Here is an 18408-nt window from a genome sequence, read left to right on the forward strand (position 1 = left end):
ACTTTTTCTAGCATCCCATTAAAAGGATTTTTGACCTTAGAAACTATATAATGAAACCTTTTCCAGGTATAGTACATTTTAAAGATTTAAAGAAATCCTATTTTTGCAATGACAAGTTTGCTTTGTGATGAGAGCTTTTGTCTCTGAAGTAAATCTATACCTTTTTCTGTGTATGTCTTAAAAATAATTTGTTTTATTATTTTACAGTAAGCATCTTTTTATATTACTTGTCCTGTTCTACCAGCTTAGGCAAACAGTGCAGAGGCTCTGGTTGCTTGTAGGAATATTCATGCAGAATATTCCTCCTGTTCCATACCTAACTTTAATAAATTAAAGGCACTATAAAACTGAGTGAAGCTGATGAGCCACCCATGAAAATTTCAGGCAAACAGGCAGAGTGGTGAGGGCTTAGTTTATGCTGGTTTGTGCCATTAAAATTATTGTTTGTGCTGTTATTGTTTCTGAGATATTACAACTGAAAACAATTTCAGACTATCACATGACTTTATCCTAATTGATTATGTCTGTGGTCTACGCCAGACATCAACACCATCGACTTTGGCAATGGATTTTACAAGTTGCAGCCAGGGTTGCCAAATATGATTGACAGTTTCGAGCCCAAACACAACGTAAAACCTGCCCACCTCAGTAAAACCTGCCCAATTCTCAACCTCTCTTGAGCCTCACAATAAAGAATCCAAAGCCATGTTCTTTTAATTAATGGAGTTATTTCTCTATTATAATACTTGCAACAAGCTTTTGAGTCATCCTCTGGAACAAGGGCAATCCATGCTTTTAGCTCCAGATCAGCCTGCCAGTTCTTTCTGTATATTTTTTTGTACTCCCCCCCCCTTCAGCATTATGCTGTCTCAACGTCAGGGCAAAGCCTAAAAGTAAAGGGCTTTAGGCATTAACCAGTATAGTTTACAGTGATACTTGATTAACCAATGACTATCACTGATTAATGAAGTCAAGTTTGAAAGATTCTCTACATTTCAAAATAAATGAACTAATGATATAGGTGCAAAGAGACACTTTATGGAAATGAGTACATTTGTACTTTTCTGGCACACTATGACCGTTTTTAATAGACTTTTCCCAGAAATACTTTCTAAAAACCCGCTATATGCTGTGAAAAGCCGCTCAAATTTTAACAACCAGCCCAAAACTATTTTTCCAGCCCAGCATGTTCAAAAGAAGTCCAACTGGGTAGAAACTTGCGCAATGACAACACTTGCTGCAGCCTGCAAATGCCTTGACCTGAACTGATGACGTCTATGGTCTGCGACCATTATGACTTAATGTTAATTTCAAATATCGCCATTGGCTGAAATTAAAACTTATATCTCAGAACCTATAGCAGCACAAACAAACATTTTTCACTGCACAAACCAGCACAGACAAGGCACTAAAAAAGTAGACTAGTCTGGTTCATTTTAAAGCAAGCTGGGGGGATGGCAATGTCATTGGCCGAAATTAAAACTATTAATATCTCAGAAACTATGGCAGCACAAACAAATATTTGAATTGCACAAACGAAGCACTAAAAATGAGATCACCCTGGTTTGTTTTGGAGCAAACTGGGGGGATCGTGACCTCTGAATTACATAAATAATAATCTTTAATATCTCAGAAAACGTAGCAGCACAAGCAATAATTTTAACGGCACAAAGCAGCACAAATGAAGTACTAACCACTCAGCCTGATTTTGTTCATGTTGGTGGGGTGTCAGCTTCACTCAGCTCACAATAAACCTTGCCTGGTTCAGGCAATTAGGGACGTGGCATCTAATAAAAACAAAAATAGATTAGTTTAAAAGGGAACATAAGTGCAGAACCTTTAAATAAAACTAAACATGTTAGAAGCACATGTCATAAAAGCACATCTGCACCCATTAAAACAGCTATGTTTTATTCAAAAATAATAAATCATAATTACTGAATTCTGAATATGCATACATAAATAACTTAAGATTATTATTTTTCAAAAAGTCATCATGTGGTAGTAAGAGCTGCCCTCCTATGATTATAACCAATATGAAGCTACTGGTTTGGTTCTGCAGCTCAGATAAATGACCCTAAGGTTCATTCTCCAGCAGGAAAACTTAATAAATTAATTTTTGAGTTTTAAGACTTAGTTGGGGTTGCTTATGACTATTCCTCCGGGATTTGTTATTTTGCAGAGCTTATCTTCCAGGCAGTGGCACTGCTTTATCCCCTTCTCTGCCATGATTTGGGGCTATGAGAATGTTTTCGTAATGTGATAATGCATTATTGTTCCCAAACCTGATATGGTTTAAACTCCTGTCCACATAAAACATACATTGATTTATAAATTGATCAAATACTTTGTCAATGAAAATGAAAAACTCCACTAAGGGCTTTGACAGGGTGGGTCTCATTGGAAAAAGACAAATAAAAAACGCAGCCAGTGACACAATGCATTGCATTTATTATTTCATAGACATTAAAATTATAACGGAGAGGAATGAATTTATAGGAAAATGAAACAGTTAAACAGAATAGTGTGTTAATGTCTTCATGTAATGGCTTTTAAATCAATATTATTTCATGTGATAAATTTCTAATAATTGTAAACTTCAGAGTTATGATGGTGATCTCAGGCTCACAAGCCTCCCTGTTCGTCCTCCTCCTGAACGGAATGATGGTTGTACATTGGCATGTTGTGTGTTCTTGTGCATTATTGTTTAACACAGATAAATGTTGCACTTATAAATGTTCGCAATTATTTACTGGTTGATGCTACTTCATACTAGTGACAAACAAACACATTTTAATGTAACCATTAAATCATTCAACAACAATATATACAAAGCTAAGGCAAACAAAAACCTAAAAGTAACACAGGTAAGCCAGGCAAGTGCATAACCCAAAATAAAATGTACAAATCAACTGCACTAAATAAATAAAAGGTAGACTTAACACAACTTGGTAGAATTCATTTGAAAGACAATGTTATAGAAAATCTGTAAAGCAAGTTTGTTGAAAGTTGACTTCAATTCAATTCAAGGATACTTTATTGATCCCCGAGGGGAAATTTGAATTCCAGTACAACCCATCCAAACATACATCATGACACAAGACAAGGGGGGGACGGATCACCGAGGCTTTGCTGCCCACTCACAGGCGCTGCCCTTGCTTGATGAGAAAAGAGGCCACATTAGGTAAGTAGAGGAAAAAAAATATCATATTTCACACTTTATCCTTAGCAGGATACAGTTTGAGATTGCAAAAAACCTCAGCACAAAGAAGCAACAAGTTGACAAAACAACATCATGCCGGGAACGGTGAAGGTGGTGTGAGGGGTGCATGTGTTTATTTTGAGCATGTGTGTGTGTGCAAGTGAGTGTGTGCAAGTAAGTCCATGAAGCACTGTCACAGAGGCCATTGATTGTCCTTGATGGTTCGTTGGAATGTTCATCAACCAGCCAAGTTCTGAGCAGGTCCACAGATGTCCTCAGGGAAGGGAGGGGGCAGAGGGAGCAGAGCGTCATGTTTACATAACTTCCAGGAGAAGTTGAAGATAGCCAGCCATCAAGGCCATGCAGGGGAGCCAGATTCAGAAAAACAATAATTATTTGGGTTAGGCTGACTCTTAATTTTCCGTCAGCCTTGAGAGTCTTGCTGGTGCTTCTCAAAGGCGAATCCAAACAGCCAAATACCAGGTTCTTTCTGCCAGATCCGAGCGAACAACTTTCTCCAAGATTTATCCCATTTCACCCCTGAGTCCAGGAACCGCAACCTGCCTGCAATCCTGTGTAAGGATCACATCCAGTCTGCGATTCAGTAAATGAAGCCAGTTCATTACAGTGAATCTACACATTGATTCAAGCCTTTTTTTTCAACCCTAACAAGCCTATTTTTCCCAAAGTAAAGTCTTTTACAATATTTTTGACTTTCACAATAGGTTTTTTTGAAAATGTACCCTCTCCTGATTTCAGCCTGGATGCTTATGAGGCTATAATGTATAAGATAAATGCGTAAAGAAAGAGACAGAACTGCATGACATTCAGTAATAGTTCTTTGTCAAATTTATAGATGTTGATAAATGTTGTGCTTGAGCTCTCCCTCTGACCCTGCCTGCAGTGGGATGCCCTCTGAGCAGCCTCCCTCATTTCATGAGGAATCCTCATAAGACAGGAACTTTTTGACATGAAAAATGACATGAGGTGAAACACAAATCGGATCACAATCAGGAGGAAGTAGTTTATTTTGGAGATGTTGACAAGACAAATGTTTGTTCATTGGGTTGTAATAATCTGTAATCAGAGCACAGCAAATGTGTTTTCCATCAGACTGTTTTGTAGTGCAGATAGATTTGAAAAATTGCCTCAGGACTATGATCAAACACTGGAATCACATCATCTCCAGCAGCCAGTATTAGAACATTTTGTAAACAGTGTTTATCTGTAATCGCTGTCTTTTTTTCTGACGTAGCAGAAAGAAAAATGCATCACCTTACCCTTTTTTTTTCTTGATTGGAGGGTAGAATTTGGAGTTTTATATAAATGATGGGGACTTTATGAAGAAGTTCTGTGGAACCAGGTCCTTAAATAGACATGAAGTGTTTCCCCACAGTGAAAGTGTGCCCTGCTTTACATTAGATAAATTAGAACTCTTAATACTATCATGTGAAAGGTATAGGTAGATCTGCATTAATTAGAATATCTTTGTGAAGTAAATATATTTAAGTAATTCTGCTAAAAAAGTAAAGCACAAGTATTAAATAGATTCTTTTCTCAGAGTCATATTTTATGGCTTTATTATTGTTAATTTGGATGATTATGGCTTTCAATTACTAAAAAAAAAAACCCATATTAAATTTTCTTTAAAATTAGAATATTACCTAAAACCAATGAAAAAATGAAATTGCATACATACATGTTATGGATTACTCATCCATGAAGAAGTCTTTAGCCTTTACAGTTGTCCAATGGACAATCACTGACGGCCTCAACAAGGACGTGAAGCCACTAAAGGCCATCTCTAAAGAAGCTGGCTGTAAACAGTGTTGTATGAAAGCATATTAATAGAAAGTTTAGTGGAAGGAAAAATGTGTAAAAAAAAAAAGTGTAAAAAAAGGTGCACAAGCAACAAGACAACCACTCACAGGCATACTCAAGACTTTGCTACAACTGTCACACTCTCAATCATAAAAATGAACAAAATGTTCCTATTATAGCTTCTATTTTATTACTTTGTTTGAAATGAATCCATGTAATATAAGTTTCACTTTTTTAATTAAATTACTTAAACAAGACTTTATGTTGCGCCAGAAGGTAAAGCCAGACTAGGTTGACTCCTGGCAGTTCCATGCATAAACAACAAACATGCATCGCCAAAACTGTTCCTTTTAGGTGTGAAAATCAACACCTTTATAAACTGTTTTTTGTTCTCCTGCACATACTAACACTTCCAGTCCACAGGTGTTGTGTTTTTTTTTTTTTGTACCAGACAAAATATGTGTGGAGGTGGTCCAGGTGGAAGGAGCGTGAATGCAGACTGAATGCAGTGTGAATAAAGGACAATAGCAGTGTTTGCATGTTTTAGCACAATAACAACAAATTAATTTCTGCTTGACATTTTCATGTGAAGGCAATTCAGTTTTACATCTCTTAGGTTGCAGTTTAATGATTTTTTTTCTTACATTTCCAGGCAACTATTGTTTTCCATTTTTTTTCTGCAAAGGATAAAAATCATTGGGAGGACTCTTAAAGCTTGAGTTGAGTAATTTATCAGTCAGCGCGTGAACATAAAGTTTGGTTTTGTGAGGTATCTGCAGTGCATTGCTACACATAGGCTTCATAAGTTACACAAGCTTCACAAGTATGTCATCTGCTGTAGATTTAAAATAAATAGCTACACAAAACTGTCACCGCTGCTCTCTGAAACAGTCGGATCTGGTGATTAAGTGCAAAATATTAAGAAAATGGGGCAACTCCTTTTAGCATTTAACAATAACAGAACCACAAGCCTATTCACATATTAAAATTTTCACCAAGAGTAAACTATTATTAGATAGTCATGTTTATGTTGATCAAATCCAGACATGAAATTAGGCTCCTGCTCATTATTGCATTAAGCAGTAAAAGTGATTGAGGCAGTGTTTGTGCTTAGAGTTAAATTACTGCCAATTTTAGCTGTTGATTAAATATTAAGCAAATTATTTGTCCTTTTGTTATTATTTTACCTACAATTAGTTTCACCATTATAGTATTTAAACTACTGACAGCAACATTGTTGCTGCTAAACCTTTAAATTAAACCTTTTGATCTCTCCCATTTCTTTTGGATTAAATTTAAAGCGTTGCAACATTTAACCTGTTCTGTTTTACTTAGCTTCAAAATCTATAAAGAAATGTTGATTGGTCCATATTGGAATGCATTTATTTTATTCACAGAAGAGCCTTGAGTTTCAGACATGATGCCAGTAAAGTTTAGAAGAAGCTTTTAGTATAAATCTGTGTTATAACACATGAAAGGAGCAAAGGAGGAAAAGCATTTTTTTTTTTTTACTTTTTTTCCAGCTATTCATAATGTTTACAAGAGCCAAGTTGCAAAACTACACTTATGCTTTTTTTAAATTATTATCAAACGTATAATTGTAGTCTCAAACTCAGCATGTTAAGATTTGATGACTCAAACCCATAGTAGAAATGGTAAATGGCCTACTCTTGTAGCGCTTTCTTTTCAATTGCAAGGACACAGGCTGAATGTTTTAATAATACAAATAAGAAGAACTTACAAAAATGGTCCTGCAGGAGGAAGTGCAACAAGAAAAACTAGAACAAGACTGGGCAAAACAAATCTATAGACAAGAGCAGGGCGAAACAGGGAGCATAAAGAAAATGGAGGAACCAGTGAGGAGCAAAGAGTAGCTGTGAGTATATATACTGAATCACAGGTAGAGAAATGACAGGTAAACTAGATAAGCTAATCAAAGGAGATGAGTTACAGCTGAGGCAGACAGAGAAGGACAACAGCTGGAGGAGGGAGGCTAACTGATATGAAAGGATCAGAAACCCGAGGAAGTATCTAATAGAAATCTAAGAGGTAAACAACTCTAGATGTCTCAGGATTGTGACATAGCAATGATATGGATCTTTTCATAGCACATTTACCACAACATGTACAAACAATATTGCTTTATTTAAATAGTAAAATAAAAAAAATAAAAAGAAACTATCAGCATACCCCCAACCATCCTCGACTAACACACCTACAACCAGATACAGAGCTATGAAAAGATTTTCCCCCTTCCATTTTTCTGTATAGTTTTTGTTTATTTGGCAAACATAAAGGTTTCAGCTCTTCAAACTTATTTTAATATCAAATATAATCTAAGCAAATACAATAGCCATTTGAAATGAGAATTTCGATTAGTAAAAGCAAAAAAGGGAACCAACCAAACCTGCCCCTATGTGAAAAAGTAACTGACCCCTAAACATAACCTGTGGTGCCTCCCTTGGCAGAAGCAGTTGTCTTTCCGGCTAAGGTAGAAAGTGTGTACTTTTCTGTATTTCACCCACTTGTAGTTTTTTTTCAGTAGTTCAACATTTTGCACCATCATTTTAAGCATTTTTAGATTTGCAGACTATTTCTGTCTGGCTGCTTATGTAATTAAATTTTGTTTGAATGCAGCACCTTGTTGGAGGGCTTTCTCGTATGGTTCTGTTTCTTTTACATGTTAATTAGCGCACCTTTATCCCTTTTACTGAGTAGAGTAATATTTGTTACAGTGCTGTGAAAAAGTATTAGTCCCCTTATACATTTCTTCTGTTTGTCTTTTTCTGTCACACACACACACACACACACACACACACACACACACACACACACACACACTCTCTTGTTTTGCTATATGTAGTGAGGACCATCTGTTGACTCCCATTGACTTCCATTGATTTTCAGTCATTTTCAACCCTTTCTATGCCCTAACCCTGATAATAACCCTAAACCTAACCATTACCAGTGCATGCCTAACCCTAACCTTAACCTAAACTCAATTCACATCTTAGTCCTAAACCTAACCGTTAGCAAAATAGGTCGTGAGGACCAGCAAAATGTCCTCACTTTGGTACAAATGGTCCTCAATTCGATGGTGAAATCGGGAAAATGGTTCTCACTGTGATGCCAAGACAGGAACACACACACACACACACACACACACACACATCCGTGTTTTACTATTTGTATGAGGACTTTTCGGTTACTTCCATTGACTTCCATTCATTTAATGAATTGAAATCTTTAAGTGTGACAAAAAAGCAAAAACAGAAGACATCTGTTGTAAATTTAGACACGCACACAGACTAGGCAACCTATCTGTTTGTTCGTTCGTTCGTCGTCTTCCGCTTATCCGGGACCGGGTCGCGGGGGCAGCAGACTCAGCAGAGACGCCCAGACGTCCCTCTCTCCAGACACCTCCTCCAGTTCCTCCAGGGGGAGCCCAAGGTGTTCCCAGGCCAGCCGAGCGACATAGTCCCTCCAGCGTGTCCTGGGCCATGACAAAGGGCAGCCCTGCCGGAGTCCAACATGCACCGGGAACAGGTCCGACTTAGTGCCGGCAATGCGGACCAAACTCCTGCTCCGCTCGTACAGGGATCGGATTGCCCCTAATAAAGGGCCCCTGATTCCATACTCCAGGAGCACCCCCCACAGGGCATCACGAGGGACACAGTCGAATGCCTTCTCCAGGTCCACAAAACACATGTGAACCGGATGGGCAAACTCCCATGAACCCTCGAGTACCCTGTAGAGGGTATAGAGCTGGTCCAGTGTTCCACGGCCGGGACAAAAACCGCACTGCTCCTCCTGAAGCCGGGGTTCGACTATTGGCCAGACTCTCCTGTCCAATACCCTGGCGTAGGCCTTACCAGGGAGGCTGAGGAGTGTGATCCAACTGTAGTTGGAACACACCCTCCGGTCACCCTTCTTATGTAGGGGGACCACCACCCCAATCTGCCAGTTCAGGGGCACTGTCCTCGACCACCACGCAATGTTGAAGACGCATGTCAACCATGACAGCCCCACAACATGCTAAGATTTGAGGTACTCAGGGCGGATTTCATCCACCCCCGAAGCCCTGCTAACTTGGAGCTTTTTAACCACCTCGGTGACTTCAGTCTGGTGATGAAAGAGTCCAACCCTGAGTCCCCAGCCTCTGTTTCTACCAGGGAATGCGTGATGGCAGGATTGAGGAGATCCTTGAAGTACTCCTTCCACCGCCCGATAATGTCCTCAGTCGAGGTCGGCAGCCTCCCACCCCCACTGTAGACAGTGTTTGTGAAGCACTGCTTCCCCCCCTAAGGTGCCGGATGGTTTGCCAGAATTGTTTCGAGGCCAACTGGTAGTCTTTCTCCGTGGCCTCACCGAACTCCTCCCAGGTCCGAGTTTTTGCCACTGCCCGGGCCGCAGCACGCTTGGCCTCACGGTACCCGTCAGCCACCTCAGTAGTCCCACAAGCCAACTACAGCCAATAGGACTCCTTCTTCAGCTTGACAGCGACTGAAGTCTTCTATCTAAAGACCAAAGCTTTTGAGCAGTAAATGAGAAGTAATTGCTTTGAATGCATCAAAAATCTCTCAAACCAAGCTCAATAATCTTCATTTGTAAAAAGTAATGTAGAGTTAACATTTTTGGTATGTATTTAATGTAAACTAATACACCCAACATGTTAATTGTTAATTATCTGGAAATTAGCCTAATCTTATTAATTCTTAATAATTCTTACTTTTTATTCCTTAAACCTTTGTGCACACTGAAGCTAAGAGTGGATGCTAACTGTGTTCAGCAGTAGCACTTAAAGTTAAATTTAGCAACTCCCATCCTTAAAAATAGATGCTTAATGAAACCTAGTGGCTAAGCAAAAAGCAGAAGACTTGAACTTTACCTCTTGTCATTTATTTATACAGCTACACAGGCCACTTTGCAGGCGTGCCAATTGTAGAAAGAACGGGAGTACATAAGATTAATCTGACTAATGAGCTATCACCTTGAATAAATAAATATACAAGAACAATAATGTATTTTAATAAGAAATGCTAAAGGCCAGTACATGAAGAATTACCTCTCAAAATCCCTACCCCGTAGAATAAATCTGACTTCCCATTTTTGTTGACACGTGGGGGCCACGTGAAGTTGATTTTAATAATTGATCACCACAAAGTGCAGCAAGAGAGCTTTGCTGATAAGCAAAAGAATAGGTTTTTGTGTTTGAATCACAACATCTTATCGATCCCCTTTGAAGAATGCTTAGTGGAAGAGTAGCAGACTTAAGGATTATTTATGGATCCTTCATGACCTTAGCAATTCCCTTGGAGATCGTGTTTAAGGCTATGAAATTGACTGCCAAATCTGCACCCATGCAATGGGTAAATCTAAAGTGACAGCAATAATCAGAGTGGAGAGATTAGGAGTTCTCAGCTTTATTTTTCCTTATCCTACAAAGACATACATCATCATCAGTAGCGACTAAGGTGGAGCACCTTCACCTGCAGAGTGGCCGTGCTTGGCTTGCACGGTTTTGCAAAACTATTCTCATTTGTCACCTTTGATTCATCGACGCTTATTTGCTTAAAATAGAGGCAGCACATGAATATTTTGAGGATGGACATTAGAAGATTTGAGGTTTAAAAGCCTACTAATGCAAAATCAGAGTATAAAGGAGATTTGTTGAAAGTACTGTTTCTGCATCCTGATTGTCTATGCTTTGAAACATTCAAACTGCAAATTCCCATTCCAGAAGCATAGTAGCTCCCTTTTATAAATTAAACTTAAAATGTTGTAGGTTTCTGAACCTTTACATCCCCTCTCAGAAGTATTCATACCCTTTGAACCTTTTCCCATCTAGTAACAACCACAAACTCCAATGTATGTTATTGCAATTTTATTAGAAAGACCAGCTCAAAGTAGTGCATAATTGTGGAGTGGGTGGATAAAAATGCATAGTGTGCATTTGTATTGAACCCCCTGAGTGAACATTTTGTAGGACGACATTTTGAAGCAATTACAGTTGCAGGTCTTTTGATGTATGTCTCTGTCAGCTTTGCGCATCTAGAGATTGACATTTTTGACAAATATTTCTTACCAAATAGCAAACGTTCAGTCAGATTGGATGGAGAGCATCTGTAAACATACTTTTCAATCGTATCACAGAATGTAGACTGGATTTAGAGTTTGAATGGGCCATTCTTCAACATGAATTTACATGAATTTAATCATTCCATTCTAGGTCTGGCTCTATATTCAGGGTCGTTGTCCTGCTGGAAGGTGAACCTCTGCCCAGTCACAAGTCTTTTGCAGCATCTAACATGCTTTCGTCTAGGATTGGCTTGTTGTGTTTAGCTCAATTCATCTACCCATCAAATCTGACCAGTTTCATTGTCCCTGATATGGAAAAGCCACCCACTTGGACACAAATTATGCTGTCAACACCATGTGTCATGGTGGGAATGGTTCAGTAAGGTTGGTAAGCAGTCTTAGTTTTTCTCCATGCATAGCATTCTGCATGTAGGCCAAAAAGTTCAATGTTGGTCACATCTTACCAGAGCACCTTCTTCTACATAATTGCTGTGTTCCCTACATCGTTTGTGACATAGTGCAAACAAGAGTTTTGGCGACCTTTATTTAACAATAGATTCTCTTTGCCACTCATCCATAAATGCCAAGTCTAAAAAAGTGCATGACTAATAATTGTTTGTCACTATAGAATTACAATAGGAATCCTAACTGCTTCTCTGTTTTTTTTTAAATAAAAAGTTTTATGAACATATCCTGTCTGACAGAGTAGCACTCAAAATTGTCTGAGTGCCAAGAAGAAGCCCAACAGATTTACTTTAACAAGTGGAGTATTACGGCTAATGCTATAATTCTCTGCTTGATTGACATATAAAAAAACTTTATTAGAGACTGCTTTGGGGTATTTCAATTGCAAAGGACACGGAGACGGAAACGAAAAGGGAAAAAAAAGCAAGAAAAAGAGAGGGGTCGGACACAAAGAAAAAAGGGAGAAGGAAAAAAGAATAGAAGAGAGAAAGAAGGATGAGAGAATACAAGAAAACACTGCTAACAAGATAAGACTGCTTCTACCCATTTAGAAACACATATATAAAAACAGCAATGTTACCAAAAAGTGCATAGTACTAATGAATGCAAGGTGTATTTAGTGTTAACTGTGGCTCAATATAGAACATCTTTGTATCTTAATCTGAACACCTGTTGGTGTAAGTGTGAGTGTGCTTGTGTTTATAGGGTTTTTCCATAAAAATATGCAATAGCGAGTTTGCGGAACCATAGACCTGCCCCCTGGACCCGAGACAGACACGAAGAAGATCTAAACCACAGACATCTAAAGGCCCCCCATAGCCCAGGAACCCCGGGAGAATCACCGCCAGGACTACTACCGCAAGCCTCAAGGGAACCACCCAGCAGCCACAGTTAAGATGCCCGAGGGAGCTGCAGCGACAAACCCACAGGGCCTGCTAGCAGCCGTCTATGCCGGTGCAGATCTAGCCATGGACCCAGAGACTTGACACCCCAGGGCACATCAACCTCAAGCAGATGCCTGACAGAGCCAGGGGGCCCGGGCCCCTGCAAGCAGCCACCGGGAGTGAGCCAGCACGCACAAAAGCACCCAGCCCTGGACACTGAGAACCACCAATACACCAGCGGCCAGAAAAACCAGCTGCTGGCAGGGAGTGTGGCGGGGAAGAAATAGGCCCCACATTTGACGGGGGGCCTAAGGTGATCCAGGAAAGGGAGCAGCGTAGGACCCAACCTGACACAACAACAGGTGTACACAGTCACAATCACACATTCCCTCCGTCATATGTACACATAAAAACACTCAACACATAAAAACACCCGACAATGGACTCACTCAAACTCCCTATACACACTCTTTATTCCCGAACCCGAACAACCCACTGTCACCACTCAGCCAATCCAAATGCTGGCAACCACGCACCAAAATAAGGACACAACCCCTCCGCGCGACTCTCCAGCCCGCTGCCCCGATACCTCCCCATGCCCCAGACGCAACAGCCAGCGGAAAAACACTCCGCCAAGCCTGCCCAACCACCCAGCCAAAGCCAGCAGCCACTGCCTATCCGCCCATGAGAAAGAAATCATAATAATAAAGTAAACATGCGCCAGCTGGCAACCCTCACCCTGGTCGACCAACCGCCCAAGGCCGAGCACAACCCGGTAGCTGCCCCAGTGAAGGTACGACATGCGTTCCACCTAATCACCCACCCAAATGTGACCGCAGCCTGGCGCCAGGCCACGAGCCAGAGCTGCAAGAGGAAGCATCGGAGGAAGGCCACCACAGCACGTCAAAGACAGGGCACCCAGCTACCCCCATACCTCAACCCCAGAGGCACACCAGCTTCTCTGTTTAATGCACTGCCTGTCAGCTTAGGTGGATGGCGATGATTGGTAGCTCTGCAACCATCCTGTACCTTTTCCAGTTTTGGTTGATGGACTGAACAGTGCTCTGTGAGATGTTCCAAATTGAGAAACTGTTCTATAAGCTATCCCTGCTTTTAAATTCTCCATAACTTTATCCCTGACCTGTCTGCTGTTTCCCTTGATTTTTATGCTTTTATTTCACTAAGAGTTCATAGAACAGCTGGATTTATACTGAAATTAAGTTGCACATCGATTATTTTTACTTATTGGTTTACTACTGGAGGCAATTCATTGAACTGGATTTTATTTGGCGGTATTGAAGTAAAGGCTTCTTAATTAATTATTTACACCACATGTTGGAAAATGTTTGACGACCTATCCTTTTCCTTCAAGTTTACCATTGTGTGCTACTTTGTGCTGCTCTATCATATAAAATTCCAATAAACAATATTGATGTTTGTGGTGGTAACATGGCAAAATGTGGACAAGCTTGAGGAATATAATTACTTTTGCAAGGCACTGTATACAGAGTCCATAATATTGTGCCTCACTATCTACTGCGACTTCACAGAAACTCATTTTGGCACCCTGTCTTCATTTCTGAGTCACTTGTCTTTTCACACAATCTGCTGAGTTTTGGTTTAACGTGAAAGATGCCAAGAAACAAAATACTATGATTTATTTTAGAGTGGACTCTATCTGCCCAATGTGGCAAACTAAAAAGCAGCAGTTTTAGAAAGCGGTTGAACTAATTGAAATTTAAGCAGCTTAAACATGAAGTTCTCTTATTTTCTTTTCAAACCTTATGAGTGTTTCTGCCAAACTGTGTGATTTTCTTTCCGTAGCGACGGCACCGAGGGCGCGCTGGCTGATATTCACAACCTCCTTCTGTTCTCAGTTTACACTTAAACTCTCCCTTATGTATATCCCATACAGGGATACTTTGCAGAAGATAATGGTGTTCATATTTCTTTGGTGTTTATTCACAATAAACCAAAAAAAGGTTTTAGAGGCCTTGTTAGGTTGGCAACAGTTTAAGCTCTGCTGCTCTGTAAAGTTTGAAAACTCGAGTTTGATCTCATCTTGCTTCAGGTTGCTGTATGTTGCAGTTCACTGCTTCAAACAAGCAACACAAGACAGATTAATGTATTTACATCTGCTTACCTGCATTACAACTTTAATCCGTTGTAAATTTGAATGTGTTGGTTTCTTGTGTGTGTTGATTAGTTTTGGAGCTCATATTCTGTGTTTATTTCTCATTCTGCTTTTCACTTTTTATAGCTCTACCATAAAAAACTGCTTCTTTCAATTTTTCATTTTCAATTTTTGTTTTAAACCAAATTCTTCCTTTGTGTGTTCTGTTTAGTATTCATTACTGTTTTTCAGGTTGAATGTTTGGTTTATTCTTTGTTTTCTGGAGTTTGTATCATTTTTGACTTCCAGTTTATTTATTTGCTAAAGATCTTGCAAAATTATTATCATACTTTATTATTATTTTTTTTTTCACTTATCCTGTCTTGGCACTTCAGACATACCACATAGAGAAGCTGGTTGCCTACATGTGTCAGGGCAGATATGCTTAACACAGGATACCTCAAGACTTAATCCTAATTGTGGCATAACGTTATTAAATTAAGACTGGAGCCAGCATCAAAGTAGGCAGACCACATTAATGTAATAATAACCTGTGTTTGTAATGGCCTACAAACATTTGGTTTATCTTTGTGTTGGCGTGTGGGTGTGTTTGTGTTTGGGTGGGTGGGTTAACATATGTGTAGAAATGAGTGTTTGTTTTGAGCAGGTGCATGTGAGCGAGTCTGTCACCTTAAGGTGCACATACACAGGGCATCACCCCAGGGCTGCCATATGCCCTGGGGTGATGCCCCGTCCAGAAGTAGGTTGTCAATGAAGCACAGGCACATACCGTAACCCCCCCAGCCCCCACCCACCACCCTACCCAAGCATCAGTGCCATTTCCCGCTGCACAGGCCAAACCTGGGACCCAGTTCCCCCGGCAACCCAGGCCCCCCACCAACCCTCGGCAGAAAGACCGCCAAGCACCAAGCAGGGGAGTCTCCCCAAAAGATCCCCCAACATGCTGGGCAGGTGTCAGACCAGGAGCAGGAACTCAGAAGGACCAAGGTAGGAAGAGCACATTACCATTTCCACCTGGTGAGTTAGCCCCTGGGAGGTCAAGAGGGAGGAATGCCTACCAAAGGCCCTGTGTAGCCCATGTTGCCCAACGCTTGCCCAACGCATCCCCAGGAGCCATAGGTCACCCGAAGGGAGCCCACCACGTCAGAAGGTTGCCCGAGCAACTACACAAACGACACCCTGGCGTTTGTTGTTGTCCCGCTAGTCCCTCCGTGGCACTGCCCGAGACGCCCAGGCCATCCCCACACCTAGTACCAGGAACCAGGAAGGGAGAAAATAAGACCACACTTTCCCCCCCGAGCCCAGCACCTCCACAATAAGGTGTTTGCATGGTAATGAGGTAATGTGAAATTTTTTTAATGAATGCAGATGTGTATGTTTAAAGGGCATTACAATTGGGGTTGTGGGGCGGTGGTGCTGATGGTAAGGCACCATGTGCAGAGGCTGCGGTCCTAGACGCAGCTGTCATTGATTCGAGTCCCAGCCATTTCACTTTTGCTGCATGTCTTCCTCTATCTCTCTCCAATCCATTCCCTGTCAGTCAAATTGCAAAATGGGGGCCACTGGTGGCACAAAATTAAATAAAAAAAACAATTGGGGTTGTGGCTGGGGTGTTTGTAAAGGAAGGCAGTAATACCAGATTGAAAGCTAAAAACTGTAAAGGAGCAGCAGCAAAACATATTTGAACTATAGGAAATTAGAGCCATCTAAAGAAACCTTTATTATTTCTGGTACTTTGCTGCCTGTGTGTAAATATAGCTTTATTTAATGCCATCTAGCTTTGGAAACATGCAGTGCCTTACTATTCACACCCCTTTAACCTTTTCATATTTGAAAATATTAGAATAACCAACTTCAGAGTGTTTTTTTTTCTAGATAAACATAAAGTAGCACAGGATTGTGAAGTGCAAGGAAAAATGTAGCATGCATTTTTAGTCAGCACCCTTAGCCCAGATTTTCCTAAATAAAATCCAGCGCAAACAACTGTTTTCAGAAGTAACTTAAATAGTAAATACAGTGCACCAGTGTGTATTTTATCTGAGTATAAATCCATATAATTAAATATAAATACATATTTCAATTATTGAACATTTAATGCAACACTGTTAAATCCTTCTAAAAAACTATAGCACAACCGCTTAACTATAAGTCAGGGCCATCTACCTAAATTAACTGGTAAGGCAAGGACAGCATTAATCAAAGAAGCAGCCAAGAGGCCCCTGATAATCTGGAGGAACTGCAGAGAGCCACAGCTCAGGTGGAGCAATCTGTTTACAGAACACCTGTGCTTGAGATTGTTCTTGAGATATTTTTCAAAAGACAGTCGAAAAACGTTAGTCTATAAATGTGCAAAGCTGACAGAAACAAAACCCAACAGACTTTCAGCAGTAACTGCATCAAAATGTCGTTATTGGGGGTTAAAATACAGACACCACACTTTTAAGGATTTAACAACAAAAAAAAACATGAATTATTTTACATTGGATTTTTAAATTTGCACTACCTTGTATTGGTCTATCACCTGGAATAAAATACATTGAAGGCTGCTGTTGTAACCTGACAGTTCGTTCGTTCGTTCGTTCGTTCGTTCGTTCGTCGTCTTCCGCTTATCCAGGACCGGGTTGCGGGGGCAGCAGACTCAGCAGAGACGCCCTCTCTCCAGACACCTCCTCCAGCTCCTCCAGGGGGAGCCCAAGGCGTTCCCAGGCCAGCCGAGAGACATAGTCCCTCCAGCGTGTCCTGGGCCATCCCCTGGGCCTCCTCCCGGTGGGACGTGCCTGGAACACCTCCCGAGGAAGGCGTCCAGGAGGCATCCGGTATAGATGCCCGAGCCACCTCAACTGGCTCCTCTCGATGTGGAGGAGCAGCGGCTCTACTCCGAGCTCCTCCCGGATGGCCGAGCTCCTCACCCTATCTCTAAGGGAGTGCCCGGCCTGACAGTATGTGAAAAAAACAGAATGTGAAAAGGAGCTATGACTTCTTCTCTAAGACCCTGATAAGAGTACTTTTCTTGCCTTTTTCTTCGTAGTATTACTGTATTATCAAATCTCACAATACACATTGTTTATATTTTTTAAATATGTCACACACATAAACACCTGTCTATACCTTGATCCCCCACCCCCCACCCCACTCATAAATGCTTGTTAGAGCTATATAAATGATTTGGTGGTTCTTTCTAGAATTTTCTAAAAGCTTTTGTTCTGTGACAAAAAAGGTGCTTTGAAAGTACAGTTTCTTCCCTGTTTTATTCAAAAGAAAGGTTGTTTTGCTCTTTAAAACTCACCCTTTTCATCACTGAACTTGCATCGACTTTAGGAGGTGAAGTGAAAGAGGTGAAGTGATGAAAGAACGAGACACCAAGAAGAAAAGCAATGAAGGAAGGGGGGGGGGGGGGGGTAGATGTCGGCTAACGGGCTAACTGTCACTGTAGTTCAACTGCTGATCTGCGATGACACTGATTTATTCACAGGATAATCCGCGTATATGTGTCTAGATCTCGGCTGCATGCTGAATCAATACAAAGGTACTATAAAACATTACTGAGGGAAATTCTTATGTCTCTGTTTTGTTGGTTGAATATGAAGGACCTGTGTATGTGTATACACTGAACCAGTGCTTGTGATGCGCATGTTAATATGCAGTTTCAGGGACCAGGTATTAGCAGTGGATTACAGGTGACTAGTGGGGTTTTGAATCTCTTTCCTGTGATACCCTTTGAATGTGTTCATTCCCTTTGAAGTGATGTCAGTTTTAAAATATCTCAACCCTTTTATGTATAACCATAGGTTTTCACGTTCAAGAATTTTTTCCCCCTTCTTTTT

At 40.6% G+C, this 18408-nt stretch overlaps 1 protein-coding gene across 4 annotated transcripts in view; it reads left to right on the plus strand.

The window, feature by feature from the left end:
* cadm1b (cell adhesion molecule 1b) overlaps positions 1 to 18408 on the plus strand; it is a 291883-nt gene that overhangs the window by 153718 nt on the left and 119757 nt on the right. The gene's annotated exons all lie outside the window — the stretch shown is intronic.

This window comes from Girardinichthys multiradiatus, chromosome 18 (genome assembly GCF_021462225.1).
Source record: "Girardinichthys multiradiatus isolate DD_20200921_A chromosome 18, DD_fGirMul_XY1, whole genome shotgun sequence".
NCBI lineage: Eukaryota > Metazoa > Chordata > Actinopteri > Cyprinodontiformes > Goodeidae > Girardinichthys > Girardinichthys multiradiatus.